The sequence below is a fragment of the Acinonyx jubatus genome, chromosome A2 (assembly GCF_027475565.1).
Source record: "Acinonyx jubatus isolate Ajub_Pintada_27869175 chromosome A2, VMU_Ajub_asm_v1.0, whole genome shotgun sequence".
Taxonomy (NCBI): domain Eukaryota; kingdom Metazoa; phylum Chordata; class Mammalia; order Carnivora; family Felidae; genus Acinonyx; species Acinonyx jubatus.
The window spans coordinates 9,042,386-9,063,985 of record NC_069383.1 but is presented as its reverse complement, the minus strand read 5'-3'; the positions used below and the strand labels follow the sequence as shown (position 1 = coordinate 9,063,985).

At 38.6% G+C, this 21,600-nt stretch overlaps 1 protein-coding gene across 2 annotated transcripts in view; it reads left to right on the top strand.

Moving 5' to 3' along the window:
- Positions 1-21,600, top strand: part of CNTNAP2 (contactin associated protein 2) — a 1,948,817-nt gene that overhangs the window by 712,008 nt on the left and 1,215,209 nt on the right. The window contains exon 1 of one of the 2 annotated variants that reach the window (XM_053217934.1): positions 14,053-14,433. The exons of the other annotated variant lie outside the window; for it this stretch is intronic. The gene's annotated coding sequence lies outside the window, so the exon portion shown is untranslated. Of the gene's footprint in view, positions 1-14,052; positions 14,434-21,600 lie in introns of those variants that run through there. 2 annotated transcript variants of the gene reach the window in all.

Genomic DNA, 21,600 nt, shown 5'->3' with positions numbered 1-21,600 from the left:
ACAACGTTTCACATTTACTAAAAACAATAAAATTTGGTTTATGATCTTTGAGAACATTATAGCTATTATAATGTAAATGTATAATGTATAAGTAACAGTAGTTTTCAAGTATCCCAAACACACATTGTATTTTATAGAGGGGAATAAATAATTATGGTGAGACGTGTGGTTTAATGATTTCTTGCCTTTAGTTAAGAGGCATTTTTATAGTGATCCGCATTATTAAATGAGATAAATATTTGCATATGATACAGTGTACAATCCTTTCATTAAGAAATATTGTTATTTTTTTTAAATGTGTATTGGGTCCTGAGTCATGTTGTTTTTGAAATGTTTGATCTTAATGAGAAATTGAATATGTATTTGCTTTCATGAGATGCACATATTTGGAATATAGCTGAATTTGTCAGCATAAGGATGATTTAAATTTCCTTAAAATAGACTACTAGGATGCAGATGTTCTTGCTGACAGGTGCTTCCAAAGCATTAAAAGTAGATGTAACTACAATACTTCTCGAAAATGTAATTCTCTTGCCTCCACTTCTGTTAGATTAAGCAAGTTTCCTTACTTTTCTCAAACATGTAGACTAATGAAGTCCTATAGTCCTGTAGTCCTATAATCAGTGTGTATCACTTATGTCTAAAAGTTGGAAGGGGCGCCTGGGTGGCTCAGTGGGTTAAGCGGCCGACTTCGGCTCAGGTCGCGATCTCGCGGTCCGTGAGTTCGAGCCCCGCGTCGGGCTCTGGGTGGACGGCTCGGAGCCCGGAGCCTGCTTCGGATTCTGTGTCTCCCTCTCTCTCTGCCCCTCCCCCGTTCATGCTCTGTCTCTCTCTGTCTCAAAAATAAATAAACGTTAAAAACAAAAATTTAAAAAAAATAGAAGTTGGAAAAGTGCACATGACTCCCCAGAATAAGGGAAATAGAAATTAGTGCAATATTTTTTTGTGGAAAATGCGACATTGGCTATCGAGTGATAAGTTTGCTGGGGCCTCAGGATGAAACTGTGTTTTAAAGTTATGTTTGGGGACTATCCTAAAGCTGACATCAAACTATAATGAAATAGCTTTAGTGCTAAAACCAGGTTTTATGTTATTTTTAATATCTCCCTCAAACTTCAAGTAACAGTCTTAAGCCTAGATTCTGTGATCATGATAAAGTTGATGATGATGGAATTAACATTTATTTTTCTTGCTTACGGCATAATTTTCTTAGACTTCGAACATTATTTTTCTAGACAGGAAAAAAGTAAATATTTTGCTGCAATTCACTTGAGAGTAGGAATGAAAACAACACTGTTAAGTGCCTACACCAAACCGGGCACTCTGCTAGGGACTCTACATATGGAATATTACTGCCCTTTTGTTATTCTTGCATTGCATAGCAATTAATGTACTCATTGGTTACACCTTGTTTGCTTTTTTCATTTGTTGGTTTTAGATTTTGAAGTTATATTTAATTGATATCCTCAGGAAAATTATTGGCTCCTTTGCTCTTGGTCCTAATGGCATTTGTAACCTCTCATAACAGAAGTGTAAGTGGCAAGTGGGATCTATGGAAAACATTGGTTTTGTTAAATCACCAGAGTTTCGTGGAGAAAGAATGCCTGAACCTTGAAAAGCTAACTAAGCTTTGAATAGGCAGATGAGGAGGGGCACTTTTCAGAGGTGTATGTGGAAAACGTAGGGTCCCTCAAGCACTTACTGGTTATATTAGCTGGAACGCATGGTGTCTTTCAGGGTGCGGCCAGTGTGGGAAGGGGTGAGGCTGTAAAATCGGTGCCTCCTTCCCACAGAAGCGGTGTGTGAATTCCAGGCTCGGAGGATCAGTGGTTTGAGCTTTTTCCAATAGGACCTGCTGGAGGTTAGATGGAGGTTAGATGAAGATTTTTAAACAGAGAAGAACAAAAATAAAATCATAGTTTCCTAAGCGGATAGGAAAGCCTGACAATAAGAAATGGGTTTAGTTGTTGTAAAAATAATATCTGAGAATTTAAAGTATACAAAAAAATGTGTGTCAATTGGAATGGAAATGCAGAGGAAGTAACATATAGAAAAGAAAGTAACATATAAGAACATATAGAAGAAAGCATTATATGCTCAGATTGTGATGAATGACAGTGTATGAGATTGAGATCATAATGAAAACAATTACATATAGATTACAGTGTGGTTCCGAGCCTGGATGAAGTTAACAGAAGTATGAAACCAAGGGTATATTTTTGGAATGTTTTATGTATTATTTCCACGAGTCTCTGGAGCATAGATGGATGGATGGATGGACAGACGGATGGATAGATAGATAGATAGATAGATAGACAGACAGGGATGTGTTAACCCGCCAAGCGGGAAGAAGAAAGAGAAAAAAAGAGGCTGAGTGTTGACCTTGGTTTATCGCTATCTAAAGAGTGAAAGAAGAAGGATAAACAAATTAATACACACACACACACACACACACACAATGAAACTTTAGAAAATTAACAGAGAAATGAGGACAGCATAATAACCAGGAACCATAAGGTATGGCTTTATGAGGAAGAATTATGCAACCACATAAAAGTAATTTAGGGAAAACAAAGAAATAGAATGAGGGAATAAATCAGTTTTGGTGATTCTTCCTCATTTACTAAACATTTTTTCCAAATATGTTGCTATGGATTGGACAGTGATTTGGACACACCCTTTACTATTTCCACGTAAATATTCTAGAACACTCTGCTTTTGAATTTTGGGGTTACAGACACTTTGTGTCTTATTGTTTACTTTTGCCACCTTAGATGGAACTGAGACAGAAATGTTCCTTTTACAAATATCTTTTAAACAAGTAAGATTAATAGGTAAAGAGTATCTAAGACTGTATGTAAAACCGTTCTTTACAAATAAATCATAAACACCAGCTATCAGATTTTTTTTCTCTCAGTGGCTATATATAACACTACATATCAAGAGACACATTTGTCTAATGGTCTCAGAAATTTTCTTTTTAATCTGTTTGAAGTTCTTAAATAATTTTTTCATTAATTATGCATTGAATTAGTGCAGTAATTAGATCTAAAATATTTATTTCCTTGACTACTATTTAACTCATAAAATATAGAGATGAAAGATATTATTTAGTTATTTTATCTTTTGCCTGTCTGATTTAAAATTAAATGTACTCGGTTTTACTTATCTTTAAAACAGCATTTATTACTGATGTTTTATTTTCTCCTACTTACTTTATAATCAGTTTCTTTACAATACATAAGTTAATAATTCACAACGGGCATGCTTCAGTGTATAATTTATAAGTATAGATTACATTTCATTGATCTTCATAAATACTTCTCTCTGATCTCATCATATATAGGAATCTGATTTTCATGAAGTCCTGAGAAGAGGACAAACATAATTTTAGTTTTCTCTTTATTTTTCTGTTGGTACTTTATAGTGTAGACAACTAAATCTTCATAAAGTCAGTTTGCACATAGTATACATCTTGTCCTGCCTTCTTTATTGCACTGATGTTGTATTTAAAATTTATCATCTCTATACTTAAATTGTCTAATTAAATATTGAACTGCCCACCCTGAGGGTTGAGGACTAATCTTTCACCTTGGAAATGTTTTTGAAGACTAAATTTTAAGTATGTAAATTGAGGGTAAACCTGAAAAATCATTTTTTTTCTAATTTGTACATAAGTGTCACATATGTAGCCGCTGCCCCTCAGAGCAAAGAAAGTAGATAATAATCACATAAGCCAGTAAGATGACGTTTTGAGGGATAATGAGTGTTACAAAGGAAATAATATTATATAATACAATGGTGAGGGATAATGATGGGGCAACATCATATAAGTTGTAAAGAATGGACATTTAACTCAGATTCAGAAGGCTACGTATTGTGTCATTCCATACATATGATGCTCTAGAGAAGGACAAAGTATAGGGACAGAAAACAGATCATTGGTTTCCTGGGGTGTGAGGTGGGAACAGTGGTATACTACAAAGGACCATAGTAAATTTCATCACAGTAACTTGTGGTGGAAGGAACTTTTCTCTGTCTTGACTGTAGTGATGGGTACATAGCTTTGTGCATTTATCTAAACTCACAGAATGATACACTAAAAAGGAATAATTTTACCCTAGATAAACTATGGCTAAATTAAAAATAATAATAATAAAAAGAAAAAAAAGGATTGTCTGAAAATATGACATATGAGAATATGACATATGAGATCTGAAGGATGAATCCTAGGCAGGACTGAGGTGTTGATATACTTGGCTTGTTGAAAATGTCAGAAGGCAAGGTTGGCTTGAGCCTCCTAAAGAGGACAACAGTAGGAAGTAGTGGGATCAGGCACCACCAGGAACTAGATGTGGCTAGTGGCTCTCACTCTGGCAGAGGTGTGTAATCTGTGCTAATGTAGTAGGTCATTCCAGGTGAGAGACTTCCCTGAACCTCGAGGAGGAAACATATGGCAGAAGTTAGATCAGTAGCGTGGAGAGGCACCTGGGGGGCTCAGTTGGTTAAGCGTTAGACTCTTGGTTTCAAGTCAGGTCATGATCTCACAGTTGGTGAGTTTGAGCCCTGAAGTGGCTCTATGCTGACAGTGTGGAGCCTGCTTGGGATTCTCTCTGTCCCTCTCTCTGCCCCTCCCCTGCTCGCACTCTCTTTCTCCCTCTCTCTAAATAAATAAATAAACTTAAAAAACAATAATAATAAATAGAGTGGAGAAAACCATTAGTTGAATATAAGCCCTCCTTTAATGTCTCTCCTGTCCGTCATGGAAATTTTCATTTTATTATAGCCATTTAGAATAAGACATTATATCTGCTTAATAATAATGCTAATACTCTCTGTTTACATGATAAGTACAGTCATTCTTAATGCATAAATAAAGATGTATATAATAATATTGATAGATTTGTCTGAACTTAGAAATAAAGTCTCTATATGTCAATTGTATATTTTCTCCATAATTCCTTCACATGTTATATGCTATCTTCAAAGAAAATACTTAATAGAGGATAAAAGAAATGGTTACCACTTTTAGCCTTTTTGGGTTTCCTCTTGGAACCACATTTATTTTGCTTGCATTGGGGCTGTATAAATGTCACATCTGCATACGACCTACAGGCATATACCATGTATAAAATGGAAGGGAAGCCCCCATGTCTTGAATATTGTAGCACATCTACTACCAATATGCCATGTTAGTGACCAGATGCACATTTCGATCACTGTACATAATTGGTTTTGGAAGCTTATCAGTCGTTTCTTTGCAGAAAGGCGGAGGGGAGAACATGGTGATGAATATTCTAGACAGCAGACTATCTAGAAGTAGGTGAAAACTGGAGACAGGCACTCAGAAATAGTGTTTCGTCAGAGTTTTAAAATTAGTGAAAATGGGGCTCACATTTCAGACTTGCCATTTATTAGCTCTGTGATGAAGAAAACGTTCTCTAATTTTCCTGATTCTAATTCTTCATTTGTAACGTGGGAATGATAACAATACTTACAGGGTTTCCTGTTGAAAGTGAAATCATCCACATTGCCTGGAATATGCTGAATGTTAGTTCTTGTTATTTCTTATGAACAGCACAGGGGGTTAAGTCATTAAGCTATGTCTGACATTTTTGCACTCTGGCAAATGAATTGGAAACATGAATGAGCCATGGAAAACTATTTATTTCTTCTGTGTATTACTAAAGATCATAGGAATGTATGTTTGATAACATAAGAAAAAAAGTGTTTTCAATCACTTTTTGAGACAGCCTAACAGATGTCAAAGGGACTTTGAAGTCATACAGATTAGGGCTCTCATTCTAGCTTTGACACTTTTAGTTGTGTGATCTGGGGAAAGTTGCTTAATCTTGGAAAGCTTCGTTTCCTCTCTGTGTAACAGGAATAATAAAATTACTTCCCAAAGAGGGTGGTGCAAGAATGAAAAGAAAGGATGCTTAGCAGAGTATGTGGTGCATCATCAGGGACCAGCAGAATGTGTTGCTGATACTTTCATTCCAATGACCGTACCATCTATTCAGCATGTTTAGTGTTTTTTTATGAACAGGAACTGTGGTGAAGTTTGTATAAGATACTTAGCAGTGCAAGGCTTTGTCTCTGTATCATAGAATTTACTACATGAGTAATGGACTGACTTCCCCAGGGGAAGACACGAGTCTTCTGCCTCTCTATTCCTGCCTGCCACAGTCCCTGGAATTTGGCATGTGCTTAAAAATACTTTTAAAGTAAGTAACCTTGGGACTCCTGGGTGTCTCAGTAGGTTAAACGTCCAACTTGAGCTCAGGTCATGATCTCACGGTGCGTGGGTTCAAGCCCCGAGTCGGGCTCTGTGCTGACAGCTCAGAGCCTAGAGCCTGCTTGGGATTCTGTGTCTCCCTCTCTCTGTGCCCCTCCCATGCTTGCACTCTGTCTCTCTCTGTCTCTCTCTCTCTCTGTCTCTCTCTCTCTCTCTCTCTCTCTCTCTCTCTCTCTCTCTCTCTTTGTCTCTCAAAAATAAATAAAACTTTAAAAAATTATAAGTAACCTTGATGATAAGTACACATATCTCCTTTCTAGTGGAAACAGAATTCAGGGAAACAAAAATGTAATGGTGTTTACTCTGAGGAAGAGAGAAATCTTCTTTGGCAGCTGTTTTTCCCACTCTACATATTACTGTTTCAGCTGCTTTTATATATCTTCCACGGTGTTGGTGACTTTGCTTTGATTAGTTTTGCATTGGTCGTTGTAACTACTTTCCACTCTACTACTGAATCCTTCCCTCTCATTTGTTGAGGATCTTTCTCCGTCTTTAAGTGTCACCAACCTAGTTATTTAGTGTGTCAGTTTTCAAATCATAATGGCTGGACCAACGGCATCCATTCACCTGAAACTTGTTAGAAACGCACATTCTTAGGCTCCATCCCAGACCTACTGAATCAGAAACTCTGGAGCCACAGCCCAGAACCGGTGTTTTAATGAGCCCTCCAGGTGATGCTGATGCACAAAAACATTTGAAAACTTCTGCTTTAGTAGCTTTCCCAAACTGTCCCTTAAATTTTCTTTTTCCTTCTGCTGAAATTCTTGGAGCAAATTAGAGAATCTGAGCTGAATGAATTCTCGTAACCGACAATGATGTCCCCACAATGTTCTGCCCCAACAGTGGGTCTCAGAAAGTCTGAATTAAGCACATGCCTTATCAGTCCTTTCATCTCTAGATCCCCTTCTTAACCTTTCCAAGCCATGGTCTTCAAAACGTAAATGCTTTAAATTCCTGAAGAGCGTTAATCCTCGTGTTTAGAGGTACAGTTCTGCACCACAAAGTAGCATTCTCACTTCTACCTGAAGCTTGGAAAGTTCTCATGCAATTGGGCTCTGTTCTGGTCTCCACATTCAGCTGCTGTCATCTCCATATCCACAGCCTCCCCCTCTGCATTCACAAATCACAGACTCTATAATAATATGTGGTGGATTTATAATGTTTATAACAATCAACACGAGATACTCAGGGGTCAGAGTTTACTTGTGTTTGAGGGTCATCAGAGAAGGAGGAGATGTCATTCCCACTTTCCTTTAAGAACTTTGAGAGCAGGAGCTATTATTGATGATGAAAATGTAAGGTGACAGAGAAATGGTGAAGTAAATATGTCCCTCTTTATTCAAGGGAGTAGGAAGTCAGTTTTTCTTACCTTAATCTTTGGCCTGTAAGTTACTTGAAAACAAATTTTACCAGTCATACACATAGTTTTCACTTAAAGATCTGAAGAGGTGTTTTGTTTGTTCGCGTTTTATATGTGGGTCTTTGTTTAAGCTGTTTTAAAGCTCATCGCTGTGAATTATTTTATGTATCTTTTGATATGTAAGTGTTTCAACTCAGAAGGCTGAAGGAAAACCTCAGCATGTCAATAATTTGATTGCAGGCGGGAGTAGAATGTAGTTCAAAAAGAATTGCTTTACAAAACAACGTGTGTTTTCTGGTTCAAGGTGCCACATTCTACTTATTACCTAGGTCTTCTGATCATCGTAGGAATTGCTGAGGGACAGACTTACACACCAGTCTGTGGATAGTTGCAAGTTCTAGTGTTTTCCTAGTTAAATGTGTGTGTTTTATACAGAGTGTAATAATAGGAACACCTATTGAGACATCCTACCTTTTTGTTGTTGTTTTTGAAAATGAGTGTATCGACGTTTGAAATGAACAGAACAATTACTATCTTCCCATCGCGTGTGTAATGCAACCTTTATTTCTGGCTTACAGGGAGGGCAAGAGCCAAGATGAGCTCTGTATGGAAGGTTGAGAGGGACGAGAATTTTCTGTCAGACGGCCTGACAGAACGACAAACCTTTTGCCGCTGTGTGCAAGAGCGCTGTGTTGTGGGAGAGTCTCGACTGCAGACAACAGAAACGATTTTAGGTATTGTAGGGAGAAAGTACTTCCTCGAGGTATATTCCTAGCAAACTGACAGGACTACAGAAACAGGCTTTAAACCGGCCTTTGGAAATAATCTCCCCAAACCACACGGTAGACCTGGGTCATGAAGAGACCTGCCAGTTCGTCAGTGGTCAGTCAGCTTTTGCTGCATCCAGGCCCATGGATGGCAGACCCTACTCCCATCGCGCAATCGGCCTCCAGTCCAGGAGTTGGGCATATGCATCTGGTTGGCATGTTGGAAACCACACGGGTGAAGACTTGTGGAAAACGTAGCTTTATCTTTCCGACATCTCAGTGCCGGGAAGACACGGAGACACATTTGAGCTGACTGCTGAGGGAGACCGTGCAGATATTGGCCATAGGCGCGTTCTCTAAAGAACCAGAAAATTCTCCGCTCGTCAATCCGAAAGAGGTTGGCGTTTAGTTTTCTGGCAGTATTTTTTTCATTTTCCTCTCCATGTTCCTTTCTAGCCTTTTCTGCTCGACATTGACAGGTTCCTTTGCTCTCTGGCTTTCAGTTAGGTTCTGCCGATAGAAACACCAGCAGGAAACTGGAGAAGGGAGCAAGCATTTGGGGGGTATTTTTCCCATGTCCCCTCCCTCCAGGGATGCTACGTGATGGTTGAGTCTCTTGATGAAAGGTGACTCTTGATCACTTCCTCAGGTGGCCCGGTCCACACAGCCTTTTCTCTCCAGGTTCTGGGAGGCTGAGGAACGGCAGTATAAGAATCCCTGGGGTATGCATTTTGCCACATGGTTTCTTCATACCCCCCCATACCTTTATAAATAGGCCCCTTTTTAAATGCTCAATTAGTTTTAATCCAGCCTGCTGTTTCCTAGCAGATTCTAGACTCACAGCAAGATAGTAACAACAACAAGAGCAAAACCATCAATCTCTTTGGTTAAAGGCATATTAATAATATTAACTATTTAGCTAAGGCAGCTATCTAAATTAAATTGGAAGCCTCCAGATAAAAGACGGTGCAAATATGGCTTTGGTGGTAAATATAGATGATCTAAAGAAATAATAACTCCTGGCCCTCAATTACATCCATTTGGAAACCGTCAAAATCGTGCAGTCAGTTTTAAGCTTACTGTATTAGAAAAGTAGAAAATCTATGAGCCCAAAACGTTGCCTTTACTTACTTCTTTATAATGTAAAGAAACAAATAGTTATATTTTATTTAAAAACTTATAAAATATATTACGAAATTTTATTATTTCTAAAAATTATATCCTATAATAAAGTGAAAAGTTAAAAAAAAGTAAGTCCAGTCTGTGTTCCTAAGAGATACAGAATATATTTGACTAATCATTTAAGGAGCCAAATTTTAATAATTATTCAACCAGTCTACTGTCTTCTTGGTGGAGGGAAAAAAAGTACTAGTCAAACCAATTATAAAGACATTAATGATAAAAATAATTGCTTGATTGACTCTTCTGTTGTATTTCAACCAATTTCTGCATACCAGGTGGAAGGAAAAGTGAAGTTTGAATTTCAATTCCTCATTCTCTTTATAATGGCACAAAATAAGCATAAATGCAAGCTTATAGAAACATGACTATGAATTATCAAAGAAGCTTAAAAAGTATCCATCATTTATGACATATACCCTGACAGTTAATAGTATTCTTAGGCATTACATATTTTTCATCAGTTCCTTACCGCATCACAACCTGAGAACACATTACTTATATCTTTTAAGACAACATTAGCAGCTATGATAATCAGAAGTCACTACTAGAGAGTTTCAGAGCAAGACTTAAACCACCTTCAAGATACTTTCTAGAAAGGCATTCTTTCCTCACCTGGAATTTTTTATCATTTCCTGTCAGTATTAGAAGTTGAGGACGGGTAGCAGATTTCTCTGACCTTCACAGAGCAGTCAGGCACTAAGAACTTTCAAGCCAGTTATATTTAAACATATAGCTGATCCAGGGCACCTGGGTGACTCGGTTAAGCATGTGACTTCGGCTCAGGTCATGATCTCACTGTCCGTGAGTTTGAGCCCCGCGTTGGGCTCTGGGCTGACAGCTCAGAGCCTGGAGCCTGCCTGCTTCAGATTCTGTATCTCCTTCTCTCTCTGTCCCTCCCCCCCACTTGCATTCTGTCTGTCTGTCTGTCTCTCTCTCTCTCTCAAAAGTAAATAAACATGAAAAAAAGTTTTAAGGAAAAAAATATATAGTTGACCCTTGATAAATGCAGGGGTGAGGAGTACTGACCCCCTGCATAGTTGAAAATCCATGTATAACTTTTGACTCCCCCAAAACCTAACCTAAACCTACTGTGGATGAGAAGCCTTACCAGTAACAGAAACAGTAACATAAACATTGATTAACACATATTTTTAGGTTATGTGTATTATATACTGTATTCTTACAATAAATCTAGAGAAAATAAAATGCTATTAAAATCATAAGGAAGAAAAATACATTTATAGTACTGTACTGTATTTAAAAGTCTGCGTATAAGGGGATCTGCTTAGTTCAAGCCCATGTTGTGCAAGGGTCAACTGTATATTGTCAAACTTAAGCCTATGGACTCATTTACTTTCATTACAAATCAATGTTGAGGATCATTAAGCAGAGCAAGGTGACAAATCTATTGGAAAACATCCACAAAGTAAAATGATGTGGTACGAATTTACCTGAGTGAATTTGATCATTTATAATGAAAAACAGTTCACAAAGAGTAGATAACAGCGAGAGCCAATAGTTAATTAAAGAAGGGGTGGGCTCAAGCTCTCCTCCATACGGACATGTCACAAGAAGTAGCATCAGAACAAATAACAATGAAAGTGGCGTAATGAGTGTTATACAACTTGCTAAAGTCCATTAAATCCCAGTGCTCTGCCTTTTGATGCTTCGACAACACCTTAAATATGTACTCTAGACAAGCCATAATATTCTAGCAGCAATAATCGACTAACTGGGTCAGACTCAGGCTATGAAATCCTCCAATAAGTTTCTGAACACAGGACTAATTAAAATCTTAAGGCTAGGGTGATAGTCCAAAGGTCATTTTCTTCTGTCTTATAGGTCATTTTCTATGGGCTCCTTCACCCTGTTCTTGTAGGAGTAGAAATGCTTGTATGACACTTCTGTCTGATCCAAACCAGAAAGACCAGCCATTTCACCATTTTATCTGAAAAAAAAAAAAAAAAAAACCTTGTGTTTATTTACCAAGCCTGTGACTCTGACTCAAGATAATACTAAGTAAAGTGCTTAGCGTAGCTGGCTCTGGGGGTTGGCCTTTGGATTACAATTCTTTAGCTGCTAACTCACCAGTCTTTTAGAAGACTTAATTATTAAATAGCTAATCATGGATTCTTGTATATCTGGTTTTTTTTAATGTTTATTCATTTTAGAGAGAGAGAGAGAGAGACAGAGTGCGAGTGGAGGAGGGGTAGAGAGAGAAAGGGAGACACAGAATCTGAAGCAGGCTCTAGGCTCTGAGGTGTCAGTGCAGAGCCCGATGCAGGGCTTGAATTCATGAACCATGAGATCATGACCTGAGCTGAAGTCGGACGCTTAACCAACTGAGCCACCTAGACACCCCTGGATTCTTGTATTTCTGATTAGGCCATTTCAAATTGCATATTAAAACTAATCTGAGTGATACGCATGTGTGTGCATGTGCACGTGTGTGTTTGCAGATAATGTAACAAAAACTTGAACTCTTTTTAAACTGATTCTGTTCCCCTCTCTAATAATACTCTTTCCTCATCTATTCTTAGCCACAGACATGCAGAGCATATGTAACCACAAAATTACACCCATTTGCCTTGTGTAGAAAAATTTCCTCTCTGCAATTAAGTTATAATTCCAATTGAGTTTCATCTCTGATATTGAATTTTTGTGCTTCTTCCTCATCCAGACCATGAATTTCATGGGTAGGAAACTAATGTGCACTTAGCACCAGGCCTGACATCTTATAGATTCCCAGTAAATATTGGTGAATGAATTATTCAAAGGTCGTCATACAATTTCTGTGCTCAATCTATAGGCAGGTTTATATTCTTTATATTTTTGCAGCTTCAAATTTTATCTAACCCAAGTAATTTTTAAAACAATAAAATCATTCAAGTTGCTTTGGGGGCATCTGGGTGGCTCAGTCAGTTAAGCATCTGACTTCAGCTCAGGTCACGATCTCACAGTCCGTGAGTTCGAGCCCTGCCTGGGGCTCTGTGCTGACGGCTCAGAGCCTGGAGCCTACTTCGGATTCTGTGTCGCCTCTCTCTCTGCCCCTCCCTTGCTCATGCTCTGTCTCACTCTGTCTCTCAAAAATAAACAAATGTTACAATTTTTTTAATTGCTTTGGTTACAGTAGGAATGATATAATAGCTATAAAGTAAACACAAATATTTAGAGTTGTAAGGAACTCTTTCTAAAACAAAATTAAAAAAAAGCAGTTTGTATGTATAAAATCACAAAACATATAAGCCGCTTACATTGCCAGAATATAAATACATCATAAAAAGAAATGTAACATTTTTGAGATTCTATTTCTTAGTAGCTGTAGAAATAAAAATAAATAAATTTGATTCAGCCTTGAAAATTATTCATGAACCCAGAAGCCAGATGTTTCTGCTAATACTAAAAGAGAAATCCTTGAGAGAAACTTCTAGCAAAGAAACTGTTGACATGAGAGCTTTGGGTTAGTCCTTAGTCTTTGTTTATTTAGATAAAGAAGCAATCTTGGCAGACCACTTACTATAAGATTTCAATAGACTCTTATTCTTTTAATGCCATCAAAACTTAATTTTCTAAATCTGTTTCCTGGGAAGGGCAAAGAGCTCTTTTGCAAGACTTGGACATATGTTTTAATAATTCTAAGGACTGATGGCTTATAACCTTGAGACCAGGAAAGGGCTTATATTTGTTAAAATGTATTGTAGAAAACTGCTTTTATTCACTTAATGTTGAAAACTAAATTTTCAGAGGCTTAACATCTTGTGACAATTAATCCTTGACCATGACCCCAGTGCTCTAGCTATGATTAACTAAATCTGATGAGAAGATTCTGTGGTTTCTCCAGAATTAAGAACATGTATAATGATATTCTCTTGTAAAACTTAGGTGCAAGTAAAATTTATAAATATCTAATAGATTAGCTTTAAACTATAGTATAAAATCTTATTTATATAAAGATAAATTATGCTATGTATTATAAAATAGCATGCAGTGTTTTTTTTTTCATCAAAGCAATACATATGAATGATTTTAAAAAGCAAATTGTTTTAAAAGATTTACAACTAAACACACCATTGCCCAGTCATTCCTACTTGTGATTCCCCACTCTCTAAAGGCAATCTCTCGTAATTCTCCTATTTTTATAATGAATGCCTCCATATTTATAAACGATACACTATTTTCATTTTCTTGGTTTTTTAGTTTAAAATATTTTGTACTGGCTTTTATTTATACCACCTCTCTGCAAAATTTATAAATATAATCAAACTTTTATGATCATATGAATTTGACACTACTTTTTACATCTGAACCCCATAGAGTAGGAAGTGATCACACTTTTATGAAAATTCTCTTGTTTTTCTTGGAATTGGTATTTATCTCATGTTTTTAATGTTGATTTCTTTTTGAGAGAGAGAGAGAGAGAGAGACAGAGCATGAGTGGGGGAAGGACAGAGAGGGGACACAGAATCAGAAGCCGGCTCCAGGCTCTGAGCTGTTGTCACAGAGACCGACATGGGGCTTGAACCCAGGAAATGCGAGAGCAAACGGATTCAGGGTTCAGGCCGCAGGCACAGGTGCTAGGACGGCGCTTCGCGGGGGAAACCTGATCTCGCGAGATCTCGGCGAGCTCTGCGGGAAAGGGAACCGCAGCAGAGTCCTGGGGTGAGAAACACTTGGGTGCTCTGAGTGCCCGAGGCCACGGTTCCAGAGTCTTCTGTGGGGAGTCCCGCTCATGACGCCTGTCAAAGCAAGCCTCGAGACTCGTGGTCGCCCCGCTGTCAACACCCAGAGTCACAGTGCGAGGGCCTCTCGCCCAGAGCCCCAGCCAGGTATTTTATATACGTATATAGGATTTTATGCTGTAATTTATCCTCCGCCCACATCCTCCTGCTCCTGTCTGGACCGTTCACTGCCTCGGCTGGCAGTCCCTCGGTCTGTCTTTGCCCTCGTCCCGAGTATTCGCGTCTGTGGAATTTTCTGCTGGACTCCGTATTTCCCAAATTTTACCGCATCCATCCTTGTAATTATTATTTGCCTTCGGTGTCCAACACAGTGGCCCATTCACTCATTCAGCAAGTATTTATTGGGCTTACGATATTCCAGGCTAAGCGTTAGACATTGGTGGCCTCACAGGTGTGACGATTCTGACAGCTTATTATTGAAGATGAATTTATGAATTCATTATTGTCCTCCCTAAGGTTGGGTGCAGAGAGGGCATCAGCCTTTACTGTAGGACAAAGGGGAACTAGCCCGTTTACAAAAAGTGTGATTTTGAAATGTCTCCAAGGGGGTCAGATATTTAGCATTAACAACACAGAAAGCAATGGAAGATCTAACACATGCTAGATATTGACCAAAGAAGAGACACATCGTCAACTATAAACCCACCCCCAAGTGACTAAGAATGTTTTTTTTTTTTTTTTTTTTTTTTTTGCATACAAAATGGCATTAGTTGGCCTAAGCAAGGATTAGGCTACGATTTTGGTCCTTTACAGGATAGCTCAGAAATTCACAATAGGAGTTCGTTTTGAATTCTTCTGTGTGGCTCATTTTCCACTTGGGGAATCTACTCCTTATCCATTTGTTCACAACTGTAAGTAGCAGATAAAGAATTCAATATAGCAAATGCGTCTGTAGCAAATCAAAATTGCCGCGCATCCATTTGTGAGCAACACATCAGTAACAAAGAAGATGTGAAAAAGTTTGCCTTTTTTTCCCTCTTCTTTGAAATGTCTGTTCCAGTAAAAGAAATAGTTTGAAATGATTGTCTATTCAGCATCACTGTAATGGCTGTGGGAATGTGATTGTCATTTACGTCCCGGAAGTTCAGTGTCCCCTTGAGGAGGAGAATCTTTTTGGATTTCTTGGTGCTCTTTTTCTTCATGATGCTCCATTCTTAACCCATCAGTGTTTTAATGCGCCTGCAGTAAAAAGGAGCTGAGCACCTCAAATGCATCTTGATTTTATGGTTATGGAAACCAGGCTGAGAAGAAAAAGCACTTCCTTTAGAGCAAGGACTTGGTGATTTTAGTACATGAAGGAAAATTAAGTCAACTCAAGAAAAATGGAAGCCCAAGGGAAACCAAATTGCATTGAAGATTATATTTTTCAATACTTAGAACTTTTTCCTTAACTGATCATAAATGGGAATTTTTTTTCTGCCTTAGACATTTTGTTTTCGACTCTTTTGAATTCATGTGGATAGCGTTGGCTTGTCACAATCTCACAGGACTGATGCTTGCAGCAGACTGAAATGTTGCCAAACTAACTTTAAGATCTCCTTGTCTTGGGGCGCCTGGGTGGCTCAGTCGGTTGAGCGGCCGACTTCAGCTCAGGTCACGATCTCGCACTCCGTGAGTTCGAGCCCCGCGTCGGGCTCTGTGCTGACAGCTCGGAGCCTGGAGCCTGTTTCGGATTCTGTGTCTCCCTCTCTCTGACCCTCCCCCGTTCATGCTCTGTCTGTCTCTGTCTCAAAAGCAAATAAACATTAAAAAAAAAAAAATCTCCTTGTCTTATAGGAAAGATAGTGTTTCAGCGTAATTAGCAGTTTGTAAATTCAGAAAAGAGGAGCAGAGCTCCCCATTGTCATGCAGTAGAATTTTCTCCCTATACCCTATGTTGAAACAATATGATCCTGTATTAATGCCATGAAAAAAGTACCATATGCATCATATTTTGCACTATATCCTCCTTTAAATTTTTTTTTATGAAAAAAATTTTTCATGTTCTTGAGAGAGAGTGCATGAGTTGGGGAGGGGCAGTGATGGGGGAGGTGCGGGGACAGAGTGTCTGAAGCAGGGTCTGCTATGACAGAAGTTCAGGGTGGGGCGTGGGCTCAGGAACCGTGAGATCATGACCAAGCCGAAGTCAGACACTCAACTGACTGAGCCGCCCAGGCGCCCCATCCTTCTTTTTTAGGAAAATAGAACTGAGTGATCTTAGTAAATTGTGTGTGTGTGTGTGTGTGTGTGTGTGTGTGTGTGTGTGTTATGCTATCATAAATGTAATGACAGGAGGTCACTCTTATATGATCTTCTTGGCCAAACTGTGGGTTGAAATTGAGTTTAAGCTCCACAGAGATTGTAGAAGTTTCTTTTCTCTTCACTTTTCACATTCCACTTCCTTGCAACCTAGATAGTTGGTACTGAATATCATATTTGGGGGTTGTTATTTTCTTATGCTAGTTGACCTACTAATGTCATTGTTATGTCCTTAAGGTGGAGAACAAAGGTCTAAGGTTATGATTCCTCTGTAATTTACTTGCCCTCCAAAGTCTACAGACTTAAAATGCTCATGCCATATAAAAAGACTTATATAGGGTTGGCATTTTTCTCTTGATTTTGGAATGGTAGTTAATCATAGTATCATAATTCTTTTTCTTTGTCTAAAGCTAAAAGTGGTACTTAAGAAATATGCATATTTGGGGCTCCTGGGTGGCTCAGTTAAGCATCTGACTTCAGCTCAGGTCAAGATCTCACGGTTCATGGGTTTCAGCCCCATGTCAGGCTCTATGCTGACAGCTCAGGGCCTGGAGCCTGCTTCGGATTCTGTGTCTCCCTCTCTCTCTGCCCCTCCTCCACTCACACTCTGTCTCTCTCTGTCTCTCAAAAATAAATAAAACGTTAAAAAAATAAAAAAAAAGAAATATGCATTTTAATTGTCATAAGTCAGTGAAATGCGGATGTCTTCCTCAGCTATGGTGTTATTCCTTGGTCTCATGTCAAAGTAGGTAGAATCATTTGTAAATGAATGTTTCTCTTCCATTTAAAATCCTTAATTTTCTCTTCTGTTTAAAGTCCTCAAATGATATCTCAAATTATTTTTAACTGCGAATGGCAGGTGACAAAAAGAAAACTAGAGAGAAAAAATATGTATTTGTGATTCTTTCCCCCTAATTATCTCACTTCCAGTGATTATGTTTTTAAGATTAGTCAAGAATTTAAGTCTCTTCCATTAGATAATATTCTGTATATAGTTGATGAGACTTGAAAATGGCTATCAATTAGAGAGATTTGAAATCTAATTTTTTTTTGCTATCTGCAGAAGAAAATATTAAATATTACCTACATATTTAATAAAAATGATTAAGGTAGTAATTTCTTCTGATTTTTTATCACTTTAATTTTGATACTCATCATCTGTAACTTCTCAAGTATTTGATTAAAAGCAAATTGACTAACAAAACCCCAATTGAGCTCTGTGGCACAAAACTAGATAACCTAGCATTGTTAATAATAAATGTGTTCTAAGTTTCACTTGCGAATCTCCTTTAGCCACATTCTCCAGAAGTGGACTTAGGCAACATCTTCGGGGCAACAGACTGAGTTGTTCTGGTATCCTTGTCAAAAATAACTGATCTAGGGGCGCCTGGGTGGCACAGTCGGTTAAGCGTCCGACTTCAGCCAGGTCACGATCTCGCGGTCCCTGAGTTCGAGCCCCGCGTCGGGCTCTGGGCTGATGGCTCAGAGCCTGGAGCCTGCTTCCGATTCTGTGTCTCCCTCTCTCTCTGCCCCTCCCCCGTTCATGCTCTGTCTCTCTCTGTCCCAAAAATAAATAAACGTTGAAAAAAAAATTTTTTTTAAAAATAACTGATCTATCAAGGAAGTGCTCCTTGAAAGGTGATACCCGGACTAAATGAAATGATGGTACCTTGAGGCAGAAGTTCATAGAGTCGAAGTGCACACGGGTGATCCTCAAGAGGTCCGCATGGCTGGGAACAGCAGCATGTCTAAAACCGTTTCAGAAGATAGCATCTAAGAGGTGGGGCAGGATTTGAGGTCATATAGGCCTTTATGGCCATGGTGAGGATTTTGTATTTTCGTCTGTGCGTGAGTAAAGCTAGCTGGAGATTTGTTGTATTTACGTATTTACTGATGAGGGGTGACACGATCTGACTCGTCATTGCAAAGTTTAGTTTGGGACCCATCTGAAAGTGCAGTGTAAGATAGCAAGGGTGGCAGTGCGGAGAGGTTTTCATGATCGGGGGGGAGGTGATGGTTTTGGCATTAAGGTGATGGCAGTGCGTGGTACAAGGTGGTCATTTTCTGATGCCACAATAAGGACAAATGGGATAAACAAAAGTATGACATTTTACAAAATAAATTTAATTTTAAAAACTATCGATTTTCTACAAGAAGGTGAATCAAAACAGCTATAAATGAGTGAATGAGGGACACCTGGGTGGCTCTGGCTCAGTCTGTTAAGCATCCGACTTCTGCTCGGGTAACGATCTCGTGGTTCGTGGGTTCGAGCCCCGCGTCGGGCTCTGTGCTGACAGCTCGAAGCCTGGAGCCCGCTTTGGATTCTGTGTCTCCCTCTCTCTCTGCCCGTCCCCTGCTCATGTTCTGTCTCTCTCTGTCTCTCAACAATAAATAACTGTTAAAATAATTTTTTTAAATGAGCGAATGAAGAAGTATCAAAAGAAATTGAAAATGGAAATAAAGCAGAGTTCAGACAAAATTTGGGTTTAATTTATAAAGCCTTGTGAAGGATAAATAAATAAGATTTGAAGGCAGTGTGAGATGTACAGTAAAACCACACTGCTGTACACTTGTAGGTGAGCAAAAAAGTTGTTTGGAATACTGAGAGGATGTAGAAAGTTCAAAACACATCTCTTAGTATGTGTCCCCTCCTCCCCCCCGCTTTTTTTTAACCATCCCAGTAAAATACAGCATCTGCTCAACCAGAAATCTAGGAATCCTCCATCGCTCTTTCCTTTTCCACTTGGTCGTTAAGACTTGTTGATTCAACCATCAAACTGAATCTTAAATGCTTCCGCTTGATTCTATCTTCACCACTAATGATTTAGTTCAAGCCAACACCATCTTTCATCTGGACTTCTGCTGTTCCTCCAGACCGGTCTGTCTTTCCTGCATCCATTTTTGAACACCCATAATACATTATCTTCACAATAGCTATACTAATCTTCTGAAAGCATTAATCATATGTGTCAGATCTCTCCTTTCAGATCTCTGACTTCCCATTTCATTTAGGAGAAAATCCATAAATCTTACAGTGACCTGTAAATTTTCTACATGATCTAACCCCTCCCCATATTTTTAATCATATCTGTTGGCAGTTTCCCCCACATGTAAGTAAAGAAAAAGAAATTAAAAGCTCTTAGTCCACAAGAACAAAGAGAATAGCCAATGGAATATTAGCAGTCAAAGAGTTCTACAAAGTTTTGATAGAAGAAGTATTTGCATTTGTTTGGATTTTATTTTCATTGTATTTGTATTTATAACAGACTTAACTGAGCTGAGAAAGTGAAGTCACAAAAGCTGTAGGGAAAACACTGACAGACATCAGTAACCTCCCCACCACCCCCCCCCCACCTCAGAAATTTAGGATTTCAAGGCACAGGTATAACAAGACAGGAGTAAGGAAGAGGCTAAGCAATGGAGTATTGATTGAAGGTCTGTTTATGGAATATGAATCTATGTGTCTCGTGTGTGTGTCACGACACATAGCAAGGAATATTATTTTGAATTTTCAGGATCTCATGTATTAAAAAAAAGAGTAACGTAGTCTCAAAGCAAACATTGCACTGGACAAAATTAAACAGGCAAGGAAGACATTATACAAAACTGCTGTCACAGAGTAGAGAGGACAGAACCAGTCTTAACTATTCCCCACAGAAGCAAAGACCTGGAGAGTTTTTAAGAGCTAACATTGGGGGATGTAGGCCCTCTGTGTGTGCCAATTGGTTTCATCCAAAGGACAAGTAAACTTTCTCCTGTCTTTCTCACAGAAGGTAGTTACAACTTGGAGCAAGGGTCCCATCAAAGGTGAGCTGCTTCCCCCACACACAAACTGGGAGAGAGGAACCCTACCTCCCTTGATGTTTACTTGTCAGAGGCCTTCCAGGTCCTCGAGAAAGACATTTCTGGATGGTATAAATGGCAAAGGCTTTTAAAAGTCTTCATCTCTAAGGGGTAGAGAATTTATGACGACAGGTTTTCTAAAGTAAAATAATCTAAGAAAAGGGAGGCCAGGGGTCAGGAGTCAGGAGGAAGCCTCTCAAATGTTTAATCAACTTGAGGGGAACCTTATGGCCCTGTTGGTCGGTGAGAATCATTATGGCATGACTGTTTCACAAGCAACACTATACTTCTTAATCCCCTTCACCTACAAACTTCCAGGTATAAAATAAATGTCACGGAGATGAAAAGTACAGCAGAGGGAATAGAGTCAGTTATATTGTAATAACATTGTATGGTGACAGATGGTGATCACACTTATGGTGGTGAGTACTGAGTAGTGTACAGAATTGTCAAATCACTATATTGTACACTTGAAAGTAATATAACACTGTATGTCAACTATACTTCAATTAAAAAGAAAAAGAAAGCAGCCTTGTATGCTAGGATGTAAAAGAGCAGTATGTTCAACATTCTATAAGAAAGGAATACCAGGTAAAGGGGGGGTACCAGATGGTGGGGGGGTAGATTAAAGCAGGTTTACAGGTGCAGGGACTCAAAACAACAAGAACAACAAAACCTTTACCCATTTACCTTTCTAGCTCAAAGTTGGGTTATGTGAAGGTTCTCATCAGAATCAAATAAATGACTTTTTTTGTGGCCATGCTAAATAATATGAAATAGGAGAGAGAAGGAGATTGGAAGGAGGAGGAGAGAGAGAGAGACGACTACCAGGAGATTGAATGCAGTTGAAGGACAGAATATAGTTCAAAAACCTCTGGAGAAAACGTTTAGAAATGCTGTGACAAAGTTATGTGTCAGCTGATATCAAACTATAAGTAACATACCAATTAATAATGAAAAGGCCAACACTCCAGGGGATAAAAAGGCAAAAAGCAAGCATGGGTAATTTACCAAAAAGACACAGAAGTAGCCAATTAAAAAAAAAATGAATGTGCTTTCAACCTACCAGCATAAAATTATACTAATTTAATTAACTACTAATGTTAATTGTTGCCATCTCCCCAAAAGCAGTTTGGCAACATCTATGGACATTAAAATGGGCTTCACTTTGAC